Here is a 16,662-nt window from a genome sequence, read left to right as displayed (position 1 = left end):
GGGCCTCACAGAAATGGATAACTGGTGCCAGAGCCATGGCCTGAAGTTAAACGCCAAAAAATGCATAGTCATACCCTTCGGGAAAAACAAGGTTACCCCTAGCTACCATATAGGTGGCAATCCACTGAGCACAGAAAAAGTCATCAGAGATCTGGGGACCCAGGTTGACAGTAGCCTTCGTTTGACACTCATGTTGCTAAAGTAGTTAGGAAAACCTTCTATATCACCCACCTGATCATGAAGGGATTCACATCTAGATCAAGGGAGGTCATCGTCCCCTGTACTCATCACTCATTAGACCTATGATTGAGTACAATGCCCTGTTCGGAATGTATCTGACCAGACACCTGCTGCAGCTTGAAAGGCCCCAAAAGTTCCTCACCAAAAGGATAAAGGGTCTCAAAAATATGTCTTATGCTGCCCGACTGAAAGAACTCCAGCTCTATTCAGTCTCATACCGCTTGCTCAGAGGTGACCTGTGCCTGACATATAAGGCCATGTCAAACCCAGATTTGATGAATATGCTTCACCTCAAAAAAATCTAGATCCCTCAGAACCACAAGGGCGAGAGACTTAAACCTTGACACGGTTATAAATAGAACATGCTGGAGGGACAGATTCATCACCCAGAGACTCCCTATGCTGTGGAGCAAAATCCCGGTACATGTGAGGCAGAGCACCTCTCTGGCCTTGTTCAAGAGGAATCTTGACCAATGGATGGGAGATTGCAGATATACCCCAGGGATTACTTCAGTGTCACTGCTTGACAGAGGCACAGCAAAATGATAGGTATAGTTTTTATTCAAACTAAAGGGGTGGCGAAAGCCACATAACTATGGGCTAGGCTTATAAATGCCCTTGAGCAGATAGCCTAGTATGAACCTATGAACCTATGAACCTATAACCCTGATGTTTTCACAAACATATGATCCAGCACAGTCATTCATCAGTATAGGAAATGTATTTATACATGTAGATGTATGTGCGTGTGTGTGTATGTATGTATGTATGTATATATATATATATATATATATATATATATATATATATATATATATATATATATATATATATATATCTAAATAGATATATACATATGTATACATATATATATATATATATATATATATATATATATTATATATATATATATATATATATATATATATATATATATATATATATATATATATACATCTATAGATACATATGTCTACATATATGTCAATATATATATATATATATATATATATATATATATATATATATATATATATATATATAGTATATGGGATCTGGACACATGTTCGACTAGCATATGTCCGAATCACAAAACATCGAACACACATACACGAAAGCACTTAACATTGAAAAGCACTTCCGTGTATGTGTGCCTGTTTCATAGATCGGACTTCAGTGCAGGTAAGGGAAAATTTCCTTTTCCCCACTGTAGTGCGATCTCGGAGAGAGAATATTAAAGTAGGGGGGTGTAGTGGGTGCAGGGGGGTAAAGCCCCCCTGCAGAAACGTAGATTTTTGTTTTTGAACTACATATACACGGAAGCACTTTTCGATGTTAAGCACTTTCGTGTACGTATGTTCGATGTTTTGTGATTCGGACACATGCTAGTCAAGCATGTGTCCTAGACCCATAAATATATATATATATATATATATATATATATCTATGTATATAGATATATATAGATATATACAAAACTACATATGTATATACAGATATATATCTAGAGATATAAAAGAGAACATAAATACATATATGACCACAGGCACCGTTAATGGGGGTGAGGTGGCCCAAGCAGCATACATCTTGTACGTATTGATATCACATGCCACGTATTGATAGGACATGCATCTGGAGCATTTCTCCCCGGGCCTCCGCTGAAAACAGGCTCTGTGGAACCTAGTCGGACATTCCCGGTCAACAAATGATAAATAAAAATAAATAAAATAAATAAATATCGCCCCCACAGCGAAACAGGTCTGCCCTGCAATACAATACCAGCTGTTGCAAGTCCCATAACCAGGACCTGACACAACATGGGCACAAGATGTTAACAGTAATCCATCCCACCTCTATGATGTCAAGCTGATATCAATAACATATCATGCAGTACAGTCTGGCTACCATAGGGAATGTACAATGTTGTAGCAATAAACATCCCTACGATACATATACACAGACACATATCTGCAGATATATAGATATATATATATATATATATATATATATATATATATATATATATATATATAAAGATGTAACTACACATACACACAGAGATATGCATAGGAAGATACATATTTAGAGGGCGCACACCATACGGAACAACCAGTTTGCCTACTATTGCCACCTTACCAACTGGATACTGTATGAGTCACCCATACAAAAGACAATTGCTTCCCACAACATATACTCACACAGGTCAAAGGATATAACACCACACCAGGTTTGCATACATAAGAAAGCTTTATTTGTGTACTATTACAGTTGTATATGTCATGTCATATAGCTGTTTAGACTGAAATACATATAAACAGACTAATGCAACTGTCAAACAGATAAATTAATACAGTATTCTGATAAGCATTACATATGTTGCTGTCCAGGCCAAAGCCTTCATGTAGTACAACAGTAAAGATGGACTGGATCACAGGATAACAATCAATCAGCAGTAAGTAATGCAAATGTATAGTCCAGCAGCCTCTATATACACTCTGTATACAATCCCTTGGGGGTAAAGACCTCAGTTGACGGAATGGGATGTATCTGTTACATAACAAGGTATAACTGAAACCATCACAATCACACTGACAAACAGAACAGTCTGTATGGCAGAAAGCATTTACCCAAGGTGAATTGTATGGTAATCTGCATCCAGATACCTTAAGGCAGCTTATCCCTGATAACCCTCACATGTAGTAACAGCCTAGGTTAGTCATGATGCACCCCCCATAGACTGACATACAAGGCCATATACTACTGTTACGTACACTGGCCTCTGGGCTGCATAATGGCACACGTATTGTGCACATGAAGTCCACACATATATATGGATTCAACCCCACAATATGTGTGGGGGCCACAACAGCAGTGGAATGATGGCAGGAAAGGCAGCATGACATACTCACAGGCCACTACATAACAACCCCTGACAGCATGTCATATGCGCAAAGCCTGGTATGTAGGTGGAGGACAGAGGCTGGAACACAGACCCATATGTGAAATAGTGTTGTCATACACTAAGCAAGTCACTGATGTTACAGGATAGTCTGCAACATATCCTTAGTCAGGAATATGAAGTCAGAAACACAAATGGATGTAGCAATGTACTGATAGCACTCAACACACACACACAGCCAGTGATATATCTGACACAAGACCTGTGTGGTGGACAGGCAAAACATAACATGTACACCTCTGCCCATCAAGTAGATAGGCACACAGCTGAGAGCTATGCAGGCAGACTGGAGTCCATGTTAAACTAGTATGTACACACAATCCCTGTAACATTGGTGCTATACAATGCATACAACAACAGTACTCACACTCTGTTTGTAATTCTGGAACCTCATACAAATATGTAGCTGGCCTGAGTGTGCAAGTTTTCTTGTAAGAGGTATTGCTATCTGCTGTCTGTAGCACTGCTGCCCACACACAGGAAGGATGTCCACCATACAGGGAAGGTAAAGAGACCACGCCCACATGATGTAGGGATTTGTAGTAGTGGGTTGCCATGACAGTGGTAACTGGAAATACTGCACAGCATGCAGGTAGCAAGTGGAGGACACTGATTGGTGCAGAGACCATCACCTGATCATGTGCATTACCTATAAAAGCCATGTTGCAATCTATTCCAAGCAGCTCAATCCATTTACTGGGGAGAGAGAGAGAGAGAGAAAGATGGAGAGAGGGAAAGAGAAAGGGAAAACAGAAAACAGATCCAGAACCACAACCACACCAAAAACAGAAACAGAAGAAGCAGGCTAAGGCCATAGCTAAGGAGAGAAAAAAAAACCTCTGACAAGGACACTATCCACAACAGACCTCATCCCCACAACAGTATGTGAATTATATATGCATGTAATTGACTGTAGTACTTGGTCCATAATACTGGGGTAGATGATGTGGGATGATATACATGGGCCATCATGTGTTGCTGTTGTAATGATCTCCAGCTGAACAACTGCTATGGACATTAGAGTCTGTCCCTGTGGGAAGTGGGCCATACCCGTGAACTGTGTAGAGCAGCACCGACTGAAAAGATGTAAGCCAATATAGTGTGTGTTGTGTAATGGAAAGGATGTACATTACTGTGGCCAATAGCTGGTGGTGGAAATAATGCCATAATGATGGGCACATGGGTTCAAGAGCCCACCACTTGCAGGACACTTAGGTTAACATGTATTGTATCATGCTGAAATGCCATACGTTTGTAATAGGCTTACCTGCAATCTGGCCCTATATATACTCCCCTAATGTTAGGCTGTGTCCATATGTGGCACTTGTCTGTGTTGTAACAAGGCAGAACAGTGTAGCTGTGCAGGAAGGAGAGTTAGAGATTGTGGACCTGATATCTGAATGTACCCCATATCTATATATCTATCTATCTGTCTATATATATATATATATATATATATATATATATATATATATATATATATGTGTGTGTGTGTATATATATATATATATATATATATACACACACACACACATATATATATGTATATATATATATATATGCGTATGTCTACATATATACAAAGACACACACATATATGTATGTAAATACATGCCACCTATATTACCACCACAGTGCTGCATGCTATGTGTCAGGGAACAGCACACATAGCAATACACATAGATATATACAGCTGTAAGTGTGTGCAACATGGACAGGTATATCACATGTGAACCCCTTGTTGGGACCACATTGCCCTTGTCTGTGAAGTAGGGAATGGAAATATGGGGAAGGATGGCAGGTATATTTGTGGAGATGGTCCAGGTTGGTAGATATAGAGGACAGCCTACAGAGGTGGTATATGACACATGTGGTGGGTAAACACCCTGGATGGTGTGTGTGTTCTGTGATGTGGAAGCCCCATGGATCCCCATATGGAAACAATGGAAACAAGCCTCCCACCCACTGCTTCTCACAACAGCAGTCCATGGCCCTGAAGGTGCCTGGCCTGGTGGCTGAGCAGGAGGAGCATGTGGATCCTGTGACTGTGTACTGGGTGCCTCAAAATGATGTAGCACATTCCACAAGGGTCTGTGGAGCCCCCTATGGAACAGACCCTGGACCTGACCTCAGATGGCCTGGTAACATGGCCAGATGAGGTTGGAGTGGTGGTTCTGCTGGCAACTATTCCATAAACATGCTATTGTGTGACTTTTATAGAACATATGTGGGTAGTAATAGTCTACACAATCCCAGAACTTGTCCAACAGCATGCATTGATTTCCCCAATAACACAGAATGTCAGATGTGCAGCAATCACATAGCAAGCATACTACATGCATATATGGAACCATAGTGTCTCTGACAAAGCAACCCGTTGAAATAGTCTGTAACAGGCCAGCAATGATAGTGTCCACACAGGGAACATTGCTACAAGCACATAGTACAAAGTTTGCTGCAATACAGTATATGTCTCACTGGTAGGTAAGCTGTTGTGTGAACAGTTTGTTGTTGCTGATATGGTGGAGGGGTGACAGAGATGTATATTAAGAACTATGGTAATCTTGCTGTATGAGTTGCTCAGACCTGTTTCCATCTTTATGTCTTTCAGGCAAGATGTCCCATGGCTGCCTACCTGCGTATTCAGCTGCAGAAAATGAGGTTGTGCTGAACTACCTTATCCAGCACTACCTTGTCCTGTTTGGCAGAGCCACCCATGAGCAGCAGGAGCTGACCGCCCTGTGGAATGATCAAGTCCACAGGGTCAATGATGTCGGACTGCATAACTGCAGTTATGAGCAGGTCCGGTATAATTGTTCTGACCTGCTTCTCAATTCCCGTCGGTGTGCTGCTGCAGTCCAGGGGGATCACCTCACAATGGGGGGGTCATGCCAGCCACCCCCCCTGACATGTGTTGAGCTCCTCACCAGCCTCGTAGCACCTGCATATCCGCACACCCAACAACTGGCAAACACCATTTTTGAGGTGGGTGCTACCCACAAACTGGGAGAGGAGCATGCAGGTAAGGCCACAGGGCACATCAGTAGACCACTGTTGTGTATGCATCCGCATCTGTACAGGTAGATCATGCATATCTGACATGTGATATATATAGTTTGTTGCTGGATAGTAGTAATAAACAGATGTGCATAAGTGGTAGCATTGTGGACTTGTACTGATAATGTACTGTAATGCTGCACCCACCCTGTAGCAATGCCACAGCTGTGGCCACTGACATTGCATCTCTCACACTCTTATGTATATCCCTCTGGTATATCACCAAGGCAGCAGCCTGTAGCTGGTGAGTATGGTTTATGCTGATGCTTGCCAATGCACCGGGCATGTAATGAATATGATAAATTCCATGAACACATCTAACACACCTACCCATAATGCATGCTGTACATGTTCACATATTGTTGCTGTTAAAGACATAGGTTAGACATAAGTTAGTGCTAGGCTAACTGCCCTTGCAAGCCATTTTCAGCCTAGCCAATTATCCCTTGTGAGACTCAAACCTTGCATCTTGTGTTTGTAAAGCAAACACCTTAACCATTAGGCCACCCTCCCAAGAGGGTGCACTGCATCACAGTGGTGACCATGATAGGGTATTGGAAGGGCATGTCAGACACCTGCAAGATATCTAACATCCTGCCATTGCAAAATGTGTCCACAGGGATTAACATAATGGTGGGACACATGGCCTACAGTAGGGACATGTGTGAAACATCACCCTTATATAGTGCAACAACAGTGTATATACCAGTATTACAATGGAAACTGTTACAGATCTACACTATGGTATAACATATAACTGTGGTCCACATTATTAACTGGGACTAGGCGGTAACACGTGGTACTCAGTGTATGGGACACTGCAAACTGACACACATGTGTAGGCCAAACTTGTCAAGCATCTGCAAAAAGGCTGAAGGTGGGGAGGGTGTGTCAGCATGACACACCAGTGCACACTGCAGCAGGGATCCTAAAGATGCTAAGAATGGCTGTATCTGCACACAGTCAGGTTCAGGAATTGTGGCAGATGTAACCCTACCCCCACAGAAATAGTGACGGCAGTGTGTGAATACCAAGGGATGTGCACATGAGTAGACCTTGCAATCATGCAGAGTTAGGGGACATGTGTAGGGCAGACTGACCATACACTAGCAAATGCAGATGACCCATTCTAGTATACCCATGCCAGGAATAGTGTCTGCTGTAGTACACATAACAATAAGTGCAACACACCATCATGATAAGGGCGAGCACACATATGTACACACGGATCAGGCATATCATGTACTGTTAATATATGTGGTGATGTGGTCATATCAATAAGGGTGTGTACACTCCCCATAGCCACAGTATGGTCTGACAGTTGTCAGTGTAATAGTATTGGATTGGTCATATGTGGTCCGCTGATTTTGAGATCTGTAAACCAGACATCAGGCATTCACAAATGACATCTGTCCACATATCATCCCAGGCATGTATCACTGAAAAACATAGGGGCTGTGAGCATTAGAGCAGAAATAACTGACACACTACTACACATTCAGCAATGGGTTATACACCTGTGAGGTTTGGTGCACAGTACATGGCAGGGTGCAGAACAGGTGCACAGTAATACTGTGTACATGGCTGCAGTGTTTTACAGGGGAAGAGGCATCACCTACTAACACAGCCCATGCATCACACACATGTATACTGTAGCTAGTATGGATTGACTATAGCTGCACTGCATGCTGTTGTGTACCATATGTCATGCATGTCGACAAATGGGTAATGGGAGGACTGTGTGTACTATCTTTGTGCGACCTCACCTGTATGTGCATGTGTGTGTGTAGGTGGGTGGTTATTTTGTCTGTTGGTTCAATCTGGTGGAGTGAAGGGAGGTTGATGCATGTAGGATGTGTGTGTGTGTTTGTGTGGGTGTTCATGTATGCACATGTGTGATTGTGAGGTTGTTCATATGGCAGTACATCCCTTTGGGATCCTGCAGTACATGGACATGGACTGACACATGACACACCAGGAATACTTGTCTGATATGTAATCACAGGACAGCTGATAGTATAATAAGGTCTGTAGCATGAAACATGCATTGGGAGTGAATATAGCAGCCCCTCACATACAGGGGCCATGCTCACGATGTCTGGACATAAACAGGGTGAACACTGAATAACAGTAGTGAGACCATGTAAAACCTACTCCACTCAGGTCAAGGAGGTAATGGAGTAGCAGGTCTTGTGTTGTGATCACTCATCTAGGCATTTACAGGAATGATATGTTAATGAGTGGTATTAATGAGTGTATGTTACAAAGTGTGACGCAGGATGAGGACATTATGGGAATAAACATGGGACTGTCTGTAAAATCACGGACAGGTAGGTATTAAGGTGGAGTGTGTGTGTGTGTGTGTGTGTGTGTGTGTGTGTGTGTGTGTGTGTGTGTGTGTGTGTGTGTGTGTGTGTGTGTGTGTGTGTGTGTGTGTGGGTGTGTATGTGTGTACTGTTATGCAACGCTGTAAATGTCTTAAAGTGCATTTCTTGTTTTCTTCCACAGGTGGCGAGGTGGGTCAGGGTCCCTCCTGCATGCAATCTGATGTTGGTGTCCATACAGACACTGAAGATGTTGATAGTACTGTTGAGACACAGGTGGGGTTGTCAGGGGCTGAAACTGCGCCATCATTTGACATCCCCCTCTTAGCCACCCTAACCCCGCACACAGTTTTAGTGCGTATACATAGCCCATCACCAGTGGCCATAGCAGAGGGCAGTTGGCGGTTGGTGGCAGTGCATAGGAGAGTATGGTATCCATGCATACTGTGTCTGGTCACAGCAGGCATAGCTGGATGACCGGCAGGGCACCACATAGGCAGATGTACCACGGTGCTCATGGTAGGGCCACTGGTCATCATGCCCATGACAGAAGCGCCACAACTGGTACCACCAGGTGCATGTTTCAGGCTGTCATGGGGGTGCAGGCACATATGGAACTGTACACCAGACAGGGCCTGAGGATGCAGAGGGCTGCTCTCACATCTGAAAGTGACAACATCCATGAATTGTCTGGTGCCCTCTGTTCTCATACCAAGGTCATGGATAGATGGTTTGTTGAGATGGTGGGCCTCATCTACTGTGGTTTGTCCGTGCTTGAACATGTGGTGGGAGTGCAGCAGTGGCCACGTGGATGTAAACCAGCAACACTAACAGCTGGTGGTCAACGTGGACATGTTAGGACACCAAGGCGCTCCTGTAGTGGCAGTACTAGTCCCAGAACTGCAGGGGGGGGCGCTGCCCACACCACACCACAGCAGGCCATGAGCACATGGTCCTGGCCAGTCCCAGGAAGGACCTGGTTCCAGCAGACATATGTCATCATTAGGGGAGAGTAGTAAATCCAGGACTGTACCTGGATATGCCCATAGAACTTTTGGCAGGCACAGTCCCCATGTCCATGGCCGGAGGAGGTGAACTGCACACCCTGCCAGGTATGGTCTGCAGCTTTCCAAAAAACACCTGTATAGGGCAGCCACATGGCAGAAATGTATGCATGCATACCCACACACTATACGAACACACCTATGGCAACCCCATACCTATACACACCACATCACCATGCCCAGTTTAATAATTACACCCCTCACCCACACACATGGTGTCAAATGTATGGTTCACCCTTGGCCTCTGGCCCACCAACAACACACCTTGTGCATATAATGATACCTGTGCCACATCCTTATCATCCATAACATCGATGCAGGGACAGGCTAATATGGTTTTGATGCACACACTGACTGTACTACAGTGTACCAATGTACTGCAGTTTAACATGTTGTCAAGAGTAATGTTTAATGTATACATGTCAAGTAGTGTAGCCATCCAGCAATGATGCATTATAGCTGTTAGTAACACTGGGTGATTGTGGTCTCCATAATGTTATCCATTTGTGTTGTAGGTGTACATGTGTCAGCAGGAGGATGGTCTGCAGTCATATTCCGCAAGGGGTATGGCACTGTGGTCACACCATGGCTGTGACATATCCGGGGTACAGTTGAACACATGTCACAGGTTTGTATAACAATTATTGCCTGTGCCACATGGACAGGTGACCCACTGGGACATGTATAATCATCAACCTGATGTAGACACATCCACATACATGCACACTCTTACTTGGCAACACTGGGACTAGACACCTACCTAGGTATGTAGTGCTACTGAACTGTGTGGCTTTCATTGCACACACCACACAGAGTTTAAGGTGAGGTGTGTTCCAGGTTACATGTTACCTGCAGAAAATCCCCAGACATGTACAGTATGGTAATGGGGGATGTAATGATTGTATATGAACAATACATAGTGTGACATACCATCATATACACATTAACAGACAGGTTTATATCACATGATCAAAACACAATAACACTGTACACTATAACATAAAACTTATAACTGTGAAAACTGAAAATTCCGAAAGCTGAGAACAGCAATTATTTTCCCTGGGAAAAAAATCGCTGTTCCAGCACAAAACACAAAACACGCAAACACTACTAATGTGGGGGGCTGTGCCACCCACACCCCCCCCCTACTTCGCACCACAGTGAAGGAAATAGCAAAGCCGTGGAAATGGCCCACCAAATTCTTTCCCTGGGAAAGAATTTGATGTTCTGCGGCTTCGTTGTTCTCAGTTTTTGAGGTTTTGCATTCGATATCATTACATTTGAGATTTTGCAACTTCAATTTTATGATATAGACCCTTAACAGACACATAACAGGCAGAAACACATCCAAGAGAACTGGTCCTATTGGTGTTATCTAACTTGTCCGTGTGTCCAATGTGTTACATGTAAGCTGCACACAGCACATGCATAATTGGGCTGGATTGTGGTATCAGTTACTGTGATAACCTCATACATTTACTGTCGTACCAGGGTTTTTTGTGACATATGTCCTATGAGGAATATGAAGTCAGTAACTCTCATGGCTGTCACCATGTACTGACTGCAATCTGCACATTATGCTTCTGCAGTTCTCAGATAGGTGTTCTGTGAGTAACACAAGAAACAAAAGGCTGTACACACTGCTCAGTCTGCAGATGACCCTACAGATGGGAGTTTCTTCAAAAACATAACACTGTCATGACAGGTATTAAAACATGTAGACCAGCCATATCCACACATACCCTGTTAAACCAACATTGCTCCAAATGCAGAATAGCCACACTTACATTCTGAACTCATGTCTGGCACACCCCCCTCCTGTCTGTTGGCCTATTTCCACAGTGTATGTTGTTAGAGGTAAATCCCAAAACCATTTGTGATGCTGTTTGACAAACACCAGATCTAGGTACTGCTCACAGTGAATGGAAAGGCCCAACACCAACATGATGTTCCTAGATACTGGAGTGTGTTGCCATGCAACTGGCTATGGGAATGGTACCACAGCTGTTTCACATGCAAGAGGACTGCGATTTGTGCAGAGGCCATCAGCTGATCATGAGCATCACTTACAAAACACAAGCTGCTGCCTAAACAAAGCAGGTGTACTTCTTGACATCCAACAGAGAGGCAGTGAGAGAGACAGACAGAGGAAAAGTAAGTCAGGGAGGGGGTGGGAGAGTAAAATCTAAGCATGTTTGTGTCACACACCTGCCAGTATGGGTTTCAAACCCCTGACTGATTATGTATTGTTATCAGATCTCTATGCAATTATTGCATGTGCCACATAGCTTACATGTTGAGGAGCTTTCCAAAGGTATATGTGATGGTGAGTGACATCTGCAGTAATGATATAGTAGTGATACAGTAGGTATAGTACACATGCCTGTCCACATGAACAGGTGTCAATGTCAACACAGCAACATTCTCTCAGGGAATCACAAACATTGACACACTTGGCAGGGTCAGGAATAGACTTCCTAACTAGTTAGTTTGCCACAATACAGTAATGCACAGGTATCACAAACACCACAGAGGTTATCCAGAGGTTATATGGGCAAAGAGTATGTGAAGGTGTCTAACATCAAACAACATGTTTTAGTAGGCCAATGGGAGTTGTAGTGAGTGTGAATGTGGTTGAAAGCATCATACATCACACACACAGACATAGGTTGCCAGTACTGACATGCATGGGTGCATTGCTTCATGGATGTGTAGTAGTTGACTGTGCCAGAAGGCTATACAAGGCTAGGTGAAGGGTATACCTTGGCATCAGGCCACATGACAATGGTCTGCAGTGTGGCTCAGGGGTGTAGTGTCTGGATTGGCCCACACAGGTGGGTATTATATTCACCATCCAGTCCCCTAGGTTACTATTGTGTGTGGCCAGTGCTGTGCAATACTTGCCATGTAAGTGTTTTATAGTCCATGACATGAATGGTGTCTGGGATGTGCACACATCCCACATGCATGTACAGTGGCATGTGGAACTGTACCTGGGGTGTCTGGCCTATGTTGTGTACACAGATTGTTATCATCAGATGTGCCAGTCCTGGCCTCATGTGGCGGGAACCGGTAATGGACACCAGGTTGACCCTGCACCTACATTGATAGCATGATACAGGTATTCCCAGGTATCAGTGGCATCTGTCCATACAGGGTATGCGTTTAAGGTATGGTATGTCCTTTGTGGGTCACATTTGATGGCACCACAGTTGTTGCAGGCAAACAGTGGGAACATAATGAAGGTGCAGTGTCTGCAGTTACGTGCCTATTGTACTGATGGACAGGGTGCCATGCCCTCTGTAGTCCATTGCAATCACACCATGGTTACTATCTGTGGGCAATATGCAGGGTACTACCAACATAGTGGTTGTTGCCTAAGCAAGTGTGTTTGTGTATGAGACATGGGTTGAGAGTGTTCTCTGGGTAATACAAGGATTGCATACTTTGCTCACCACACCTTGATGTCACATGTAGGGGTATGGATTGGCACCTCAGCCTCTTGGCTATTTGACATGTTATCCTTGTAAGGTGGACATTATGACATATAATAGGGCCACCATATAAGAAATTTGCAAACCCCCCTCCACAATGAGTCCAGGTGTTACACACTCACAGCCACCTCCACCCAGGATATGAATGACAAACACCGAAACACACACACACACACACACACACACACACACACACACACACACACACACACACACACACATGCACGCATGCACGCACACACACACACACACACACACACACACACACACACACACACTTGCCATGTCTGGGATGAGAATTCCTACCCAACTAGTTTATCACACTACAGCATTACGCAGTCATAGGATGTGCCACGGAGATTATTGGACTACTCCTTTCCCAAAGGTGTATTTCACTGGGAATGACAACAGCAGAATTGCCAAAGAAGGTCAATGGAAGTTGTATTGACTGTGAATGACGTCAAAAGCATTGCACCCTACACAGACAAATGTCCACACTTGCCATGTCTGGGAATAGAACCCCCACCAAACTACTATATCACACTGCAGCATGATGCTGTTTTAGGACGTACCACAGAGATTATTGGAATATTCTTTCCCCAAAGCTGTATTTCACTGGGAATGACATCAGCAGGCTTGCCAAAGTAGGTCAGTGGAGTTTGTAGTGACTGTGAATGGCCTCAAAAGTACTGCACCCCACACAGACAAACAAACACACACTTGCCATATCTGGGAATAGAACCCCTACCACACTACAGAATTACACTGTTATAGGACACACCATGGGGATTACTAGAGTATTCCTTCCCCAAAGGTTTATTTCACTGGGAATGACATCAGCAGGCCTGCCAAAGTAGGTTAATGGAGATTGCAGTGACTGCAAATGGCCTCAAAAGCATTGCACCCTACACAGACAAACACACAAACAAACATCCATACTTGCCATGTCTGGGAATAGAATCCCTACCACACTACTATATCATACTACAGCATTATGCTGTTATAGGATGCACCACAGAGATCACTGGAGGACTCCTTCCCCAAAGGTGTCTTTCAAAGTGAATGACATCAGCAGGCTTGTCAAAGTAGAGCATTTGAATTGTAGTGAGTGTGACTAGCCTAAAAAGGCATTGCTCCCTACACAGACACACACACACACACACACACACACACACACACACACACACACACACACACACACACACACACACACACACACATACACACACACACACACTTACTATGTCTGGGATTAGATCTCCTACCTAACTAGTTTATCACACTACAGTATTACACAGTAATAGGACACACCGCAGAGATTACTGGGCTATTCCTTTGACAAAAGTGTATTTCAAAGTGAATGACATCAACAGGCTTGCCAAAGTAGGGGATTTGAATTGTAGTGAGTGTGACTAGCCTAAAAAGCATTGCTCCCTATACAGACAGAGACACACATACAAACACAGTTGCCATGTCTGGGATTAGAACTCCTACCTAACTGGTTTATCACACTACAGCATTATTCAGTTGTAGGACATGCCACAGAGATTACTTGGCTATTCATTTCCCAAAGGTGTATTTCAAAGTGAATGACATCAGCAGGCTTGCCAAAGTAGGGCATTTGAATTGTAGTGAGTTTGACTAGCCTAAAAAGCATTGCTCCCTAAAAAGACACACACACACACACACACACACACACACACACACACACACACACACACACACACACACACACACACACACACACACACACACACACACACACACACACACACACACACACACACACACACACACACACACACACACACACACACACACACACACACCATTGGTATGTCTGGGATTAGAGCTCCTACCTAACTAGTTTATCACACTACAGCATTACAGAGTTATAAGAGACACCATAGAGATTACTGGGCTAGCCCTTCCCCAAAGGTGTATTGCACAGTGACTGACATCAAGCTTGCCATAGTAGAGCTATCGGGAGGGCAGTGTGTGTGCATGGGCCATAACCCTTTCATCTAGAGGTAGACACACCACACTCAGGCACACACAGGTTTATATACTGCAGGTACGTGTATACAACTGCTAGATGACTACTGCCTTGTACAGTCATGTTGCAGAGCTAGCACTAGCACCACAGAGTCTTTAATGCTGAGGGATACCAGTGGCTAATTTCTATGGTGAGTGACATTTACACATCATGTGGTTGTAGCCATTTGGCTGTGTGCTGGATGGGACAGGCGTCATGATGGAAGGCTCTTTGTCACTGTCACTCTCTTCCACACATCTATGTATGTGTACGTTTGGCATATTATAGTGTGTTGTCCTTGGATATATGTGTGTATTCCTATCCAATGTGTGTGCAAAGCATGACTGGTGCATACTGAGGAGTGTATGCACTAACATCTGCAACTGTCAGATATGTATGATCCACTGTTGTTGGCAGACATGGGCTTCATTTGTTTAAGTGTTTGAGCATGCCCAGTATGACCTTTCAGTATGTTGTTGTCTGACATTGCCTTCATTTCTCTAAGTGTGTGAGCATGCCCAGTATGCACTTCTGTACTGAATGTGTGGATCCATTCCAGGTAGATTGTACTCCAGTGCAGACTTTTGTGTTCTACACCTATAGTTAGCAAACTGTTTCTGCAGGATATATGTAGATCAGTTGGCAATATGGGGTCAAACTGTGCAAGGGATAGTGGATATTGTAGGTGATTGTGCCTGTGCTGATTCTGCTACAAGGTACTGGTGTTAGCAGAGATATTCAGACATGTGTACTTTTATACACTGTGATGTTTTATGTCCTCAAGTACTGTCAGGTAGACATTTTTGCTCATAGTGATGTCCTGGGGAACACAGGTTGAATGCAGCTGTGTCCAGTATTGTGGTCAAATGCCTACATATTCCTGGAAAGTTATGTCACTCTGGTGGGGGAGCTGAAAAAACTTGCTGCTGGGTCTGTGTAACCAGTTCAGCACCTTGGTACAGTGATGGCAGAGGATCCCATACTTGTACATCCATCAACGTGACAGTATGGCCTTATCTTGCTGTCGCAATACCTCACAGCTGTACAGATTCACACAGGTTGCCCAGAGGCAGGAGTCATAAGTCAGGACATTACCCTTATTGTGCTGTATGGGCAGGTTTGTAGCCATCAATTTTTGTGTTTGCAGCCAGGGATAGTATGTGCACATGGCTGTGTTTCGGACTTTGCCCAGTCCATGCTGCCCATGCTCCCACGCCCCTCCTCTATTATTCTATCCTCTTCCATACATTATGCAAACATTCTCTGATACCTTCCTTATAGTTATCACCTCATCACAGCTGTGCTTTGGTGTTGGTCCAAAGTTCATGCAGTGGGACATTCTGGACATGTTACTGTGGTTTGTCCACATGGCCTTGCATATGGGTTATGTGGAGTGTGTTATGTTGTTATTTGGGTGTCCATGACATAACATACATTGGCAATACGGATGAGATGCAGGCCTTTGGCAGAGGTCTGTAGGCCATTTGGT

The sequence above is a fragment of the Protopterus annectens genome, chromosome 6.part0 (assembly GCF_019279795.1).
Source record: "Protopterus annectens isolate FY-2018-M chromosome 6.part0, PAN1.0, whole genome shotgun sequence".
NCBI lineage: Eukaryota > Metazoa > Chordata > Ceratodontiformes > Protopteridae > Protopterus > Protopterus annectens.
This window is presented reverse-complemented; position numbering follows the sequence as displayed.